Raw genomic sequence first — 17,500 nt, 5'->3', positions numbered from 1 at the left:
TTATTTTTCCTATTTTCATTTCCTCACTGAGCTATTTTCCCTGTTGGAGCCCATGAGCTTATAGCATCTTGCTTTTCCAACTAGGGTTGTAGCTTAGCATGTAATAATAATAATAATAATAATAATAATAATAATAATAATAATAATAATAATAATAATTTCTGGGAATTCATGTAATTTATATGAGTCTTCCGGCACCACTTCAGTTAGAAAATTCAAATGACGCTCTCTTGCTTGTCATTTGTTTTTGTTGTTTTTATGATATTTATTCTTTCCGTCTTATTTAGGATCATTGGAGATATGAACCATAAAACGGAAAAGTGATGATATTTGGATTTTATTGTTTTCCCTAAGAAGTAAAAGGACTGGGGTTTTCTGAGACAATTGTTTAGACATATTTTATTTTTGCCATAAAAAAAAAACTTTTTCAGGTGTAAATAGTAAAATAAGGAATATTCTTCTTTACCAACGAAATATTGTCATTCAGAAAAAAAAATGTGTTGTCTGGTAATTCGAGCATCATTCTTTCGAATTTACAAAAAGCTTCCTTAATAAACTTTCCTCAAGATTTTGCACATTATGCCAGCAAAATTCATATTTTCCACATATCCATCTACAATTTCTATCTAAAACTATCATTTCGGAGTAAACCGAAGAGAGCTTTTTTTTCTATATTCACTTTTGTTTGATTCAATTGATCATCGTTAAACAACTGTTCAGCATTGAAAAAACATTTGTAAAACTCTGGAAGCACCATATATGCATATGATGGTAGGTGTCAAATGTTTTTGGGATTTTTGTTAATTTTATCCAACATTAAATGTTCACCCGGACTTCTATGTTTATGTGATGTAGAATATTTTCAAAGGAAAATTTTGTCAAGAAGCCTTTGAGGATTGTTATTAAATACAAGCTAAAAAGTAACCTCATTTCGTGAAAATAATTGAAAGCCCATCTTGCCGTACAAGTCAAATGAAATTTAACTTGCGTTAGTCACTATCAGTATGTGGTTATTCATAAAATATTATACATTACTTAGAAAGTAATGTTATGTAGATTTATTTCATAACCAATATGAACCTGTTAAAGGACGAGTCTTTAAAATTCATGTTTCCAGAAGTATTGTACCAGTTTCACTTAATTGTTGAGGTTATTTGAAGACATAAGAGCAAAAATATATTCCACACATTCTTAGTTTTAATAGTCATAGATCTTGTCAATTCATAAGGGGGAAGATGGATACGGAGACCTTGAGGACTATGATATCTTGCAAATATTAGTCAACTTGTATGTCGTAAAAGGTTATGGATGTTTACTATCAGAACTTTTACAGTTATCATGCTACAAAAAAGCTGAAAAATCTTACATAAGATTTTAAACACTTATTTTTTCTTCTTTTAAATATTATGTATTTAGCATTAGAAGATTAAATGAATTCAATGCCGACCCGGGCTATACATATTATATATGATATATTGGCGAATGAAGAAAGACATTTAGAAAATCTATGTACCTTGCCTGATTATCAAATGATTGAACTTAAAGAACAAGATGTAAAGCTATGAGTTTTTTCATAAACTTAGTTGATAGGTATATATGTAGATCTGAAAATTAAATTAAATATTTTAAGATCAGTAACTATAAAAACTTTAACAAAGCAAGAGGAAGAGAAATAATATAGAATAGTGTGCCTGAGTGCACCTTCAAGCAAGAGAACTCTAACCCAAGAATTTGGAAGACCATGGTACAGAATATATGGCACTACCCTAACTAGAGAGCAATGGTGTTATTTTGGAGTTGTCTTTCTTCTAGAAGAGCTATTCAGCATAGGTCAAGAGTTTTCTACCCTTACCAAGAGGAAAGTGGCCACTGAGCAATTACAGTGCAGTAACCCCTTAGGTGAAGAAATATTTTTCGATAATTTCAGTGTTGCCAGGTTTACGAGGACAAAGGAGAATATGTAGAGAAAAGGCCAGACTATTCATTGGGTTTGTAGGCAAAGGGAAAATGAACAACCAGAGAGAATGATCCAATGTAATATTGTCTGGTCAGTTAAATGATCACTTAACTCTTTAACGGTAGTATCTTAGCGGGTGGACAAGTAACTATCTGGATTCCAGTATTCGTTTCGTCGTACCTAATTTCTATTTTGATCGGGGCAGATCACTACTTAGTGTTTTTCTGATACCTCTTGACCAAGTCAGTAGGTGCTTTTGTCTAAACATTTATCATTTTAGTCCTCAAGAATTGTATTTATATATATATATATATATATATATATATATATTGTGAGGACAATATGCTTATTTACAAATCAAATATTGCTATAATTATTAAAGATGATATAATTTCAAAGAAGGGATCAAGTTCTCCCAAGAAAACTTTTTTATTCCTAATCTCAAAAAAATCTAAATGTTATTGATTATCCTATAATCTTCAAAGAAATATTGTAAAAACTGCCTCTCCTAATATTCCCGATCCAAGCATTATAAGACAGCGCATCCATGAAGCTAATTTTAACGCTGGATAGGTACGCTCCTCGGACACCCCTTTAAGGGTATACTCGGACGCGCACGACCCCGACGCCAAAAAAAATTCATGAAAAATCAGTTTTTGCAGTAACCTCCTTTTTTCTTTTGCCAAAAAAACTTCAATGAATGCTTAAAACAACTGTAAAGATAAATACTACTCATCTGCAGAAAAACTATTTATTATAAATATTTTAAAAAATTAAGTAGAAATAAAAAAAGACCTTACATAAAAATTCATAAAAAAAAGTTTATACATATAAACACAAATCCTTTTAGGAATTGATTCTTGAATGTTTAGGACACATCTTGATGTATTTTGGATGAAGTCAGACCCATGGAGGTGAAGATCTGAAATGAGAAAAAAAGGGTAACTTTTTTTGGCCAAAAAAATTTGTCCAAATTTCATGAATTTTTTTGGGTACCCAAATGAAATAGGAAGTGGCTAATTTATTTAGGGAATAAACATATGTTATCCTAGAATAGAAATATGTAAAAAAATCCTCATTATTTTGTAAATTACATTTATATCACGGGCCATATCTAAAGGTAATTTTTTGAGTACTTAAAAATTTCGTAAAAAAATACATATATTTAATATGTAATATGATATTTATGCAGGTAAAAATATACCAAAATATCACAAATTCTATAGGGAACAAGAATATATATAGATAGGACAACTTACGCTTCGGATATGTCCACAAAATGGCCGCCAACCACACTGACTCAGACTCCCTAATCTGCCACTTGAAATGTAGGAAGGGTATGTCAATTTCAAGGTGTTATTTACTAATCTAATTATTCTTGGATATGCATAAAAATTGTATGGTGGGTTGCTGGATAATTGTCGGTTATTTTACGACTATAAAATTAAAATTCTGACCCATTAAAATTTTTTTAAGGGATATAAAATCGAAAAAAAAGAAAAAAAAGGTAAATCAATTTAATATTTTAGCTAAAAAAATTTGATGATATTCAATCAAAAAAGAAGTAAACAAAATTTTCCGACAAATAAACATCTAGAGGAATCATTAATCTGTGATAGTTCCTTAGTACGTAGTAATTTTGAAAAAAATGGGAAAAAACGAAAAAGTGGCAATCGTAGGAAAATCGAACACATACCTATATATACGCCATATCTGGCTAAAAATGAAGATAGGCATGGGTAGCCAGATCATCTAGAAACACTTTCCAACACTATAAAAATACAAGTTTTGCGACACTACTTGCCAATTCCTTACGGTAACATGACTAAGCAAAAAAATGCAAAACAAATAAAAAGGGGCACTCGCGTAAAAATGGCCAACATTTTATTATACGCATTTCAGAAAAAAAAATTTCAGCCACGTGCTAGGCAAACCATCAAGGCACATTTTCCGACAAATAAACATCTAAATGAATCATTACTCTGTGATAGTTCCTTAGTACGTAGTAATTTTGAAAGAAATGGGAAAAAACGAAAAAATAGCAATCACAGGAAAATCGAACACATACCTATATATACGCTATATCTGGCTAAAAAAAAATAGGCATGGGTAGCCAGATCATCTAGAAACACTTTCCAACACTATAAAAATATAAGTTTTGCGACACTACTTGCCAATTCCTTACGGTAACATGACTAAGCAAAAAAATGCAAAACAAATAAAAAGGGGCACTCGCGGAAAAATGCCCAAAAATCTAATATACGGCATCTCAGATAAAAAAAAAGACATGCACGTGTTAGCCCAACCATCAAGGCACACTTTCTAACACATAAACATGAAAAAAAAATCAATAATATACGGCAATTCCTTACTACGTAGTAAATTTTTACAAATATTGAAAAAAAAACAGAATTTGGCAACCGCAGTTAAATACCCAATATACCAATAACTACGTCGTATCTGACAAAAACAAAGTCACGCATGGGTAGCCAGATCATCTAGACACACTTTCCAACACTAAAAAAGCAAAAGTTTTACGACACTATTTGGCAATATCTTACGGAAAAATGACTTGGCAAAAAAATGAAAAAAAATGAAAAAGGGGCACTCGTGGTAAAAGGCCCAACATTCTAATATACGGCATCTCAGATAAAAAAAAAGACATGCACGTGTTAGCCCAACCATCAAGGCACACTTTCTAACACATAAACATGAAAAAAAATCAATAATATACGGCAATTCCTTACTACGTAGTAAATTTTTACAAATATTGAAAAAAAACATAAACTGGCAACCGCAGTTATATACCCAATATACCAATAACTACGTCGTATCTGACAAAAACAAAGTCACGCATGGGTAGCCAGATCATCTAGACACACTTTCCAACACTAAAAAAGCAAAAGTTTTACGACACTATTTGGCAATATCTTACGGAAAAATGACTTGGCAAAAAAATGAAAAAAAAATGAAAAAGGGGCACTCGCGGTAAAATGGTCCTCGTGGTGATGAACGACATTTTAACTAAAAAAAAAAATCATGCACATGGTAGCCAAACAATCCACCAAGACTTTCCACAACTGATAACCTATACAAGTTGCACCATTCTACGACAATTTCATAATACGTAATAACTTTGATAATTATGCAAATTACCTTAGAAGGGTAAACTCGGTCGCGCTCGACCCCGATGCGTCTCAGAAATCGGGGAAGGAGTACAGCTACAGCTATGCACATCTGGACACTACTAGAGCGTGTAGGCGAGACACCTACTGCAGGTCGATCACCCACAAATTCAGTCACGGGGGTGAGTCACGTGAGAAAAACCTCTTTTTTTTTGACGCTCGGGGTCGCGGACGACCCACCGTACCGTTCCAGGGTTAATTGATATATCCCTGGTGATAAAGACACTCTAGCGCAACCGCAAAAATTATATTATACACCCCCTATGATCACGAATTTTAGAAAACTCTACTTCTTCCTCGTGAAAAATACTATACTCCTGTAGAAGCAAGAGTAAGGCCCGGTTGAAGAAGGGCAAGACAGGCTATGAAGAAAAATATTAAATCTAATATCTTGGTTGGATGTGGGCTGAGGGGCCAGGGAGCTTAACAAATTGTCGGGAACATTCACATTTAATGATTATGTTAAAATATTTGAGAAAGAATTATTCCTAAAATGAGAGATATGGCTATTCTTAATCCACTCGCTATTGTTTTGGTTTTCAACAATAGCCTGATTCATAAGAGCCAAGTACTGAAAAAGTGATTGGCCAGCAAAAACGTGTGCCCCAAATCCCATAGAGAACCTACTAGCAGTTACGGTTTTTAACTGGACCGTAAGTTAACGGCGCAACCAACAGCTAAACCGTCAACAAGAGTTATAGCAGTCTATTCGGCGTGACCTGAATACATGGCAAAATCTAGTTTTTGGAATGTCTGGAGGTAGATGGACATCTCACCAGAAATGACGTTTGTTCCGTAACCAAAATACAAACCACTCTATTTACATAGGGTTTACTTTCGGTGTAGCCGAAATGACGAGCCATTAGATTTTAACGAGGGTTGAACTACCCCCGCGCTAGTTAGCCCGGGGGTAGGGGTAGCTAGCTACTCCTCCCCCCCCCACACACACACTGGTGAGCTGCCTCACTTCACTTTTGGCTCGGACGATGTACAGACGTCTCTGTCCCGTCTTCGCATGGCAGCCCTTTATGTTTTGTCTTAATTACTTACTTTTCTTATACCTAATATATATGTAAACATTCTTATGTTTATGTGTTTGTGCTGTTTGTGTGTAGGAAGTCCCCACAATTGTACGACAACATCTCCGGGTGGTCCCAGGCCCCCACGGTGACAATTCATGGGTCGCGATCTCTCCCTTGGTCCTTCGGTCTTTCCTTCGGCGGGCGCCGTGGGAAATCGTCATCGCTGGACTTTATTTATTTATCTATTTCTCCGCTGTTCCTCCTTCCCTACGGGGAACTTGGTCTATCAGCGTAGGGAACATGGGAGTTTAGTTGACTACGGTCTCTCTCTCTCTCTCTCTTAAGGTCGCTCACCCTTTTATTACTACTTCGTATTACGGTAGCTTCCTTCTCGTTGCGGGTTGAGTTGCTACTCCGTTTATTTTATCACAATTATTTTTAATCAAATCTAATTATATTTGTTAACTTTTCAGCTTCTGTGTAGTATGCCTCCCTTCGGGGTTCATTCGTTCTTACTATTAGTGAACATTCTTAGATAAATAACATAATTTTAATTGTTATAATTCTGTTTTTGTTACAGTTCTCCGCCTTCTCCCCCTTCCCTGAGTGTCAGTGGGGGAGGAGGGCGCATTCCTGGTGCGTAATTCTTATGTTCTTTTCCCTCGGGGTTCCTCTTCGGAGTTCCCCCGGGGGAATAAATGTTAACTAATTATTTTATTTTCACAGTTAACTGTCTAGTTTTTTCGTTTGCTTAATGTGCCAACGAAGCAGAGCTGTCTTGTTTGGGCCTGGGGAGTCTGCTGTTGCCGCCTCCTCTACGACTTCGTCATGAGCGTGTTCCCTTCTCCTAGTTCTCCCGTGATAACTGTCAGCTCCTTAGTTCATTTAGAATGCTCAGGAGGTTCGCCTCCATGGGTGGGTAACTTCCTTTCCAAGGGAGGTTCTCATCAGAGCTATGAGTTTTTTCCCCTTCAGGGGGGGCAACTTCTCTTACCTTAATAATTACCTGGTTGGTTTTTTCCTGGTCCTTGGGCGGTTATGCTCTTGGTGCTGAGCAACCGCTTTTGTAACCATGCTCTAGGGGCTGAGCGGTTGCAAGGGCGGACCATGGAATTCGTGTGATTATGCCCACGATCGCCTGCTCGCCGGCGCACATCTGATCACCCTTTTCTGATGTGCGTAATGCGCGCCAACGTTCGCCCTCGCGCCCACGATCTCCGGATCTGGACGCAAGCAGGGAAATTATCTCTTCACTGAATTCCACGTTCACCTGCTCGCCAGCGCACATCTGCACCCCCTTTCCTGATGTGCGCAATACGCGCTGACGTTCGCCCACGCGCCCACGATCTTCGGATCTGGGCGCAGGCAAGGAGTTTATTCCTTCGCCTCTTCGCCGACAATCTCTCTGGTTCTGCTCCCTCGCTGATATCTTCTGGCCGCGCATATCTTCTGGCCACGCAACTACGCGCCTATGATCTCTCGGTTCCTGCCTCGTCGCGCGCACATGCGCACTCATCTTCGCCCGGCCACATGCGCACTCATGTTCGCCTGCGCACGAACCAACGGTTTTCCATCGCGCAAGCGCCAGCGCGATTTCGTCCACGATTCCCCTCGGGTTTCGCGGCAACCTGGCGAGTCTTCTGGGTGCGTACTTCCAGATCATTGTCGGCATGATATCTCACCTGTAGACGCAAAGCAGCACACGTGCAGGAGCAGGAAGAAGCTTCAGAGAGGTCTGGGAAACATTCTTCTCCTTCTTTTCAGGCAGGCCCCATCATCTCTACTTCTCAGGATCGTCCGATCCCCTTCCCTCCAGCGGGAGTCGCTGACACTGCGTCTGTCAGCCGTCAGCAGAGGAGGTACTTCGAGATCATGGGGGAACCTGGTTTAGCTCTTCCTCTCCACCATTCCGTGGAAGGGGCTCACCAGGGAATTTTTCTTTCGAGAAATTCTCCGCCCGGCAGGTGACATTCTCGACTTCGGAGATCTTAAGCCAGGAGAAAGCCGCAAAGTGTGCCATGCCGGCCACTTCGTGGCTGGTCGTCTGGCTTGGATCTCTGGGCATCCTGTTGCGATCCGAGAATTTGTCCAAGGAGAGCTCCAGGAAGGTCATGGAAACTTTCCTCCTCTCGGGCACGAGCACTATCGTTTCCCGGCTCCCCAAGTTTCGAACTTGTGGACAAACTCGATGGTGAAGCATTGAGATGCAGTGACCGAGAGGTTCCTCTCGGATATCTCAACCATGGATGTCGGCAAGCTCAAACACTCTTCCATCCTTGAAAAGACCTTGTTTTGAGCCCAAGGATGGGGAACGGACAGCTGAGAGGTGGAGAAAGTCGAACCATGATTCGTTCCTCCAAAGGCGCTTACATCCGGACCCTACAAGCCTCTAGCGCCTCAACAACACAGCCTCGTCTGCCTAGGACATCGGAACCGGCCCCGGCAGCTAAGACAAGGTGTCTAAACAGCAGGCCCCTCCTGTCAGAGACAAGAAGGGCGGAAAGTCCTCCTGGGGAGGCAATAATCCTAGAGGGAGCGGCCGAGGCCACAAACGCTAGGATTGGCAACCCCCCTGCATGGTCCCAAGTGGAGGAATGCCTAAGGTTGCACGTTCAGGTGGCAGCAACTCAGGGCCGATTCCTGCACGATCTAAGTGATCAGCCAAGGATATCGCATCCTGTTCTTTACATCTCTACCTCCACTGACAGCGAATCCAGTGTCGCTGAGCTCCTATGCCATGGGATCGGCCAAGGGGCTAGCCCTTTGGGCAGAAGTTGAGACCATGCTCTAAAAGGATGGTCTCCGAAAGGTCATCGACGGCTCCTCCCCCCCCCCCCACCGGCTTCTTTAGTCGACTTTTTCTTGTAAGAAAGCGTCTGAAGGCTGGAGACCTGTCATCGACCTCTCAGCCCTGAACAAGTTTGTCGAACAAACTTTGTTCAGCGTGGAACAGCAGAGTCGATCAGGCTTGTAGTGAGACCACAAGACTTCATGTGCACACTGGATCTGAAGGACGGGTACATCCAGATCCCAATCCATCCGTCTTCCAGGAAGTACTTGAATTTCAGCCTAGACAACAAGATTTACCAGTTCAAGGTGCTGTGTTTCGATCTCTCCACAGCACCGCAGGTGTTCACCAGAATGTTCACCTTGATATCTACATGGCCGCACAGGAGTGGCATCCGTCTCCTTCGCTTTCTGGATGACTGGCTAACCAAGGCAGTCTCGGAATCGACCCTTCTTCCACACCGAGACAAGCTTCTGGGACTTTGCCAAGATCTAGGGATCATGGTAATTCTCGAGAAGTCTTCTCTGCTTCCATCTCAACAACTGGGATATTTAGGCATGATATTAGACTCCAATCTCCAAGCCTTCCCATCAGATGTCAGGATAGCAAGCTGAGGAGAGTCGCAGAACCTTTCCTCAGACGAGGAGAGCTTCCAGCCCAATCTGGATTACGCCTCCTAGGTCACCTTTCCTCCTTGTCCAGGCTAGTTCCAAACGGCCGCCTTAGGATGAGATCCGTGCATTGGCAGCCCAAGTCGCGGTGGACCTGCAGTGGTAGTTGACCTACGGAAACCTTTGCAAGGGAAGGGATCTTCTCGTCCTTCCCCCGCATTTGATGCTGTTCTCGGACTCGCCAAAAGAAGGAGGGGGGGGGGGGGGGGAGGGCCCACGTTCTGAATCAGGCCTATGGTCAGAACCAGAAGGGTACCTCCACATCAATCTGCTAGGAATGAAGGCCGTATTCTGGCCCTTCAACACTTCCAACAGACCCTGGCGAGTCACTCCATGAACAACAACTCCACGGTAGTGGTTTTTTTTCAACAAGCAGGGAAGTACCTTTTCATAACAGCTTTATCATCTTGCAGTAGAGATACTGAGATGAACTGAAGTCCACTCAATACCCTAACGGCTCGCTTCATTCTGGGCAAAGGAATGTGCTCTCCGACAGTCTGAGCAGGGCCTCACAGATAGAGAGTACTGAGTGGTCTTCGGCCCCCCTAGGTAGCCAACAAGTCCTGACCTTGTGGACTTGTTTGCGACAGCCTTGATTTTCAAGCTGCCGCTGTACTACTCCCCAGTCCCAGACCCCAAGGCACTCTGGCTAGATGCCTTCCTACAATGGTGGGACAATATCGACGTCTATGTCCTCCCACCGTTCTGTCTGTTGAGAAGGGGGCTCAACAAGACCAGACTATCGGTCAACCTGTCGATGACTCTGATAGCTCCGCTGCGGCATCATGCAGAGTGGTTCCCGGAACTTCTGCATCTCCTGACGGAGCTCCTGAGAGAGCTTCCCCCACGACACGAGCTACTCAAACAACCACACTGCAACATCTACCACAAGCCGTAGCATCGCTTCGGCTTCACGCCAGGAGACCATCCAGCATCTCCCCATAGAGCAAGGCGTTCCACAACAAGTTGCGGAGTGGATGTCTCGACACCTACGTAAGTCATCCGCAGGGGTCTACCAGGCAAAGTGAAGAGTCTTCTGTGGTTGGTGTCGTGGGAGAGGTACCTTTCCCCTTGATGCCACTATTCCAGTAATAGCGGAGTTATTGTATATCGGCAGGAGGGAATGCGCCTTTCGCTCTTGGCGGTGGAAGCCTATCACTCAGCCTTAAGCCTGTCCTTCAGGCTGAAAGGAATAGACATTTCCTCCTTGCTGGATCTTTCTTCGCTCATACGAAACTACGAACTTACTTGCCCCCAGTCGGAAGTGAGACCTCCTCCATGGAACATGGTTCGGGCTCTTAGGGCTCTTAAGAGATCTCCTGGCGAACCATTACGCCAGGCTTCTCATCGTCCCCTTTCTTGGAAGACGGTGCTCCTGCTCGCTTTGGCCATGGCCAAACGTGTCAGCGAACTGCATGGTCTCTCGTACGACGTCGCCCATTCAAGAGGATAGATGGAGGTAATGTTCTGGTTCGTCCCTGAGTTGGTTACTAGACTCAAAATCTTGGAGTCCCGGACCTTCGGTTCGACTCCTTCAGGATTTCGAGTCTCTGTTCTGTAACAGATAACCCAGACCTTCTTCTACTATGCCCAGTAAGGAGTCGGAGGGGTTATCTTAAAAAACAGCTGCAGTTCGTCCTCACGTGCAAGCCCTGTTTGGGAGCACAGGGAGGACGGAGAGGAGGGTCATCAAGAATGCCTTTTCACCCTGGATTCAAAGGGTCATCCATCATGCCCTGAATCCAGACCCTCCTCCATCACGTCGCCTTAGAGCACACGATGTCAGAGGCATCGCAACATTCCTGGACTTCAAGAGGAACTACTCTGTGATGCAGGTGCTACAAGCCGGAGTCTGGAAGCGTCAAACGAACTTCACAGCCCACTACCTGCAGGATGTGACCCACAGGAGCTTCGATAAGTTTTCTATCGGCCCTGTGGTGGCTACACAACAGCTGGTCTAACCTTAGGCTCCTTAATGGACAGGTAGCAGAAGGTTGAGGGCATTGTTACCCGGTTTTAGACTGCATGAATGAAAGACGTATGTCTGGCCCTTACTTCTTTCTTCATCCTCCCCTCTCTTGGGGAAAGCAGCATCCTGGGTTCTCTGCATAGCTGACCTCAAACCTCTGCAGGTAAACCATGCTTCCTTGTGTTCCTAGTATTAAGTTAATACTGTCGCGTCCCCCATACCCTGACGAGGTGGTATTGGGAACGTCCTAGCCTAGAATTCCAGCTAAAGGACTTCAGGTCGACTTCCTAGGACAAGTCACACTTCTTCCCTCCACACACAAGCTTAGGTAGGCCGCACGTTTCTTGCGTAGCAAGAAACTTGCGAGGTGCAGGGACTTTTTTTCTCGAGTGCTGCTCACTTGGATTCCAAGTCCCCGGGTAAGCCTAAGCCAGTAAGGCTGGGGACTTTCCACCCTGCCTAAGGCTAAGTCACCCTATGTAAATAGCGAGGTTTATATTTCGGTTATGGAACAAATGACAAATTCGGAGATAATTTGTATTTTTCCTAACCATACAAACCTTAGCTATTTACACATACTTGCCCGCCAGCCCTGTCCTCCAAGACAAGTCCTACCGCTAAGTGAAGTGAGGCAGCTCACCAGTGTGTGGGGGGGAGGGGTAGCTAGCTACCCCTCCCCTACCCCGGTGCTAACTAGCGCGGGGGATGTTTAACCCTCGTTAAAATCTAATGGCTCGTCATTTCAGCTACGCCGAAAGTAAACCCTATGTAAATAGCCAAGGTTTGTATGGTCATTTTTGGTAACTTTTACTTTTTGAATTTTAACTACACACGTGAATAATAAGATATTTTATTTACTCTTTGCTTTCATGACTATTGCAACTTGACAAGAATTAGAAATCAGATTGAGATATATTAATCTACTATATTACATTATATTGAAAATTGGGAAAATAATAAAATAGGAAAAGTGGAATAAGACTAGTTTTGCTTATATTTTACATACAACATAAGTTTTATGTAGACGTATTATATAACTTGGACTCGGTAAGTGAAAGATAAAAAAATAATTAGGTCTTAGTATTATGTAATTCATATGATGTTTCTGTCAATTCTCTTGTATCTGTAACATTAGAGAAAATGATGGTAATAGTATAACTGTCAGTGCAAACTTTTAAGGAGGACAATTCCTCATAGTATCTATATCTCACTACACTTGTCAATGGAAGAGGAATTGGATATTAAATGAAATTAAAATATATATATATATATATATATATATATATATATATATATATATATATATATATATATATATATATATATATATATATATATGATAATCGAATAAAAAGACGTCGTTGAAGCTAAAAAGGTATGTTTTAGACGTATGAAAACAATGATATAGTCATTTTCTGGTTGGAGTTTCTTGAAAAAAACCTTTTTTAGTACGAAGACGTTATTCTCAAATCTGCTTAAAACTCCGATAAAAGATCTAAGAATTATTACTTAGCGCAGTAATTTCAACTTCAATCATTACCATATTCATGTTTTAAAGACTTATAATGCATAAAAGACAATAGGACAGGTTTCTCATATGTGAAAACTGAATTCATGAGTGTTTTTTTCTCTCTCTGTTATTAATTGTTTCATGTTATGTACTACTTTGGTCATATCTTTTATATTATAAAAACACAAAATATCAAAACGCAATCAAAATTATTTGACAAGACAAGAAAACTCACTAGGTAAAAAAAAAAAATAATAATAATATTACTTTGTTCATAAATAATTGATCTTTCCCTCACCACCATTTCCCCCCAAAACATTTGCCTTTTCATTTCTCCCGCAACTTCCCTCCCCTACATGGGGATGTTTCTAATCTTGCCTCCGAGATTCTGTCGTGTATAGATTTAACAGAGTCTGTAAAGTGGGGGCGGCAAGATTTCTTATACCGCTGACTATATATATATATATATATATATATATATATATATATATATATATATATATATATACATATATATATACATCTATATATATATATATATATATATATATATACATCTATATATATATATATATATATATATATATATATATATATATATATATATATATATACACACACATATATATATATATATATATATATATATGTTTATATATACATATACATATATATATATATATATATATATATATATATATATATATATATATACATATACATATATATATATATATATATATATATATATATATATATATATATATATATATATTTATATATATACACATATATTAATATATATATATATATATATATATATATATATATATATATATATATATATATGTATGTATATGTATATATATATATATATATATATATATGTATATGTATACATATATATATATATATATATATCTATATATATATATATATATGTATGTATATGTATATATATATATATATATATATATATATATATATATATATATATGTATATGTATACATATGTATGTATATATATATATATATATATATATATATATATATATATATATATATATATATATATATATATATATACATATACATACATATATATATATATATATATATATATATATATATATATATATATATAATTTAAATATATATATATATATATATATATATATATATATATATATATAAAATGATAAATTTTGAGCATTCAATCGTGTTTTTTATATATCAAATAAGCCATATATATTAATACATTATAGTCCGAATTCTCTTAACGACCTTAGGATCTGAGCCCTAGGCGAGATCTCTCCAAGACTATAGTATCTGACCAGCCGAGTTTCGAATCTTGGTCCAGGATACTTGTATGCCATTGACCATACCAATTAACCACGAAGAAAAAAATTCAATGACATACGCCTGTCGAATTGAGGTTTTTTGTACTTAGAACTGATATCAACCCATCTTCATCATTGTAGCTAATAGGTAAATCTGGCACTTGGCATTCGCCTAATGATAAATTTTGCACATTTAAACGTGTTTTTCACATTCAAATAAGCTATGTATATGAATACATTAAAGTCTGGATTCTCCTAACGACCTAGGGACCTGAGCCCTAAGCGAAATCACTCAGACCATATTATCAGACCGGGCGGGTTTCGAATGCCATTGACCATACCACTTGTTGCAACAAAGTTAGGAAACCTGTATTTATTTATATGATTTTCAGAGCATTTCGAGTCTGCAGCCCTGAAAAAATAAGTGAGATTAGAGCAATAGGTAAGAAACTGAATTACCCTCGGGTTGTGTTAGATGGTGTATTAAGAGCAGAAAAAAACCTTTTTCTCTAATGATAACAGGAAGAACTACAATACACAAAATAAAAATGCACTATCTGCCCATGTCGTTAGAGATAAAAATCACACTAATAATTTGTCATGTGCAAAGAAATTGGTTAATTCAAATAACTCATTGGAAAGAAACATCATAGAATCCAGTTTCATAAAAGAAACCTTTGAAAACAACTTAAATATTGTACTTGGAATGTATAAACTTAACGTCTTTATATTTAATGAGATTTACAAGCTATATACAAAAACATAAACCACTTAATGTGGAACTGAAAGTACTGTGAATAATTAACCTGACTGTGAAATTAATATTTAGAACTCAGTACCCTTCGGTGATGGATACAATTATTTCTTATATTATACATAAGTACGTTGGCACTATATATTGTTATGTTAGATATAAGTACTGATATATACGTAATTATATGTTTATGGTAATAAGGCTATATGTGCATAAATATATATACATGTTAATCATGTGTAAAAACATGTATATGTAATTTTATAAATGTGTCTGTCTATAAATACCTGTATGTGGACACGTATGTATATGTCTATGTATATATTATGCATTTGTGTATATGAAAGCCTGTCTATATATACGTATATATATATATATATATATATATATATATATATATATATATATATATATATATATATATTTATATATACATACATATATATGATTATATATATATATATATATATATATATATATATATATATATATATATATATATATATATATATATATATATATATATATATATATATATATATATATATATATATATATACATATATGTTTTATGCGTACATAAAGTTTTACTTATGTATTTATGTGGATGAGGCTACCTTTATTGATATAAAGTAATTATATTGAAAGTCAAAACGAGAATTTACCGGTCATCAAAAATGACACTGATTTGGCAGGTGTCTATTGAGGTTTGATATCAGCAGAGGAAACACCTGATAACAGCTCAGGTAGCTGGTATGGGAGCGTCACTGTTCTACAAGTCTCTATATGTATGCTCGTAAAATGTAAAGAAACCTCTCTCAATAAATCAGTCCTCTGAAAAAGTATCACGAAACTAGTCAGGACTTGATCTTAAATTTCATATTTTAATTCTCCCTGTGGTTCTTTGGCATCTGAGCATAACGTTTCCCAGTGATTTCTACGCACACACGCACACACACATACACACACTCATATGCACACACACAGACACACACACACACACATATGTGTGTTTGTTTGAGTGTATGAAAATTTCTATACTTGGAAACTGCTTATTAAAGATAAATCCTACAGCATCCTATCTAACTTAATCAGAAAAAATAAAAGGTTGTTATGAAGACTGAAAATAGGACAGATAAAATGTAATGATTAAATGGAAAAGCCATAGATACTTATACACAATTGAAGAGTATAAAAAGTCAATAATTAATTGAATACGATAAAATTTTTCTTTTGGGATTTTTTTCTAAAATATATTTTATTCCGTCTTACCTTCTACCTTCAAAAATTTTATTCATCATCATTCAATGGCTACTTGATTTTCACTAGTTTAACATTGCTATATTTCTACCTTAATGTACCTTTTTCAATAGAATTGATTTTTTTTTGTTTTTATTGCTTCTTCAATTTTTTGCTTCTCCATATACAATTTTTATGGATTTTTGTGTGGGAAATGTTTACGATTTCCAGACAGACTTCAATTTATTAACGCTGTTACATCTTCTAAATTAGCGTTTTCACTGAGAATAAAAGCTATTTATTTTTTGGTTATTCCATTTGTATATTTATATATTCAACTCGAAAATTCCGTCCCTGACAAAATCGGTCACAAAAAAAGTTGGTCCCCAAAAATCAGTCACGGACATCAGTTAAATAGATGTAATTTTACAGACAATACTAAAAATGCTAATGAATAAAACAGAAAATTATATATCAATAAAATATCTCTTTACAACACATATCAAAGGAGAAATTGGGAAAATTGGATAAGAGAAAAAATAAAAATCTATACCTTTGCTTTTTCTCAAACATGTTAAACAAGAAATTAGGGATAGATCACTATAAACCATAAAAATTTAATGATATATTCAGTTTCATCAAAGATATTACACATATAAAGTTATTTATGTTGTCTTTTGAACACTCCGTCCTTGAAAATTGAACAGAAAAAAATTGATTAATGAACAATCACCTTATTGTTATCATTTTAAGATTAGACCAGTATTTTTATAATAATAATAATAATAATAATAATAATAATAATAATAATAATAATAATAATAATAATAATAATAATAATAATAATAATAATAATAATAATAATAATAACAATAATAATAATAATTAATAATAATATTAATAATAATAATAATGATAATAAAATGTGATTTCCAAAGAAGAACTCAACAATATTTCTTTGGGAATAGTTATTGATATTGATTATTTTCATGAACTCCGACATGATACTAACCAGTGGGAGACCAAATCATTAATATAAGACTCCTTCAGATTTCTACGTAAAAT

Source organism: Palaemon carinicauda, chromosome 17, assembly GCF_036898095.1.
Source record: "Palaemon carinicauda isolate YSFRI2023 chromosome 17, ASM3689809v2, whole genome shotgun sequence".
In the NCBI taxonomy this organism is placed as follows: domain Eukaryota; kingdom Metazoa; phylum Arthropoda; class Malacostraca; order Decapoda; family Palaemonidae; genus Palaemon; species Palaemon carinicauda.
The sequence above is the reverse complement of the archived record's forward strand: the minus strand, read 5'-3'. Positions refer to the sequence as shown.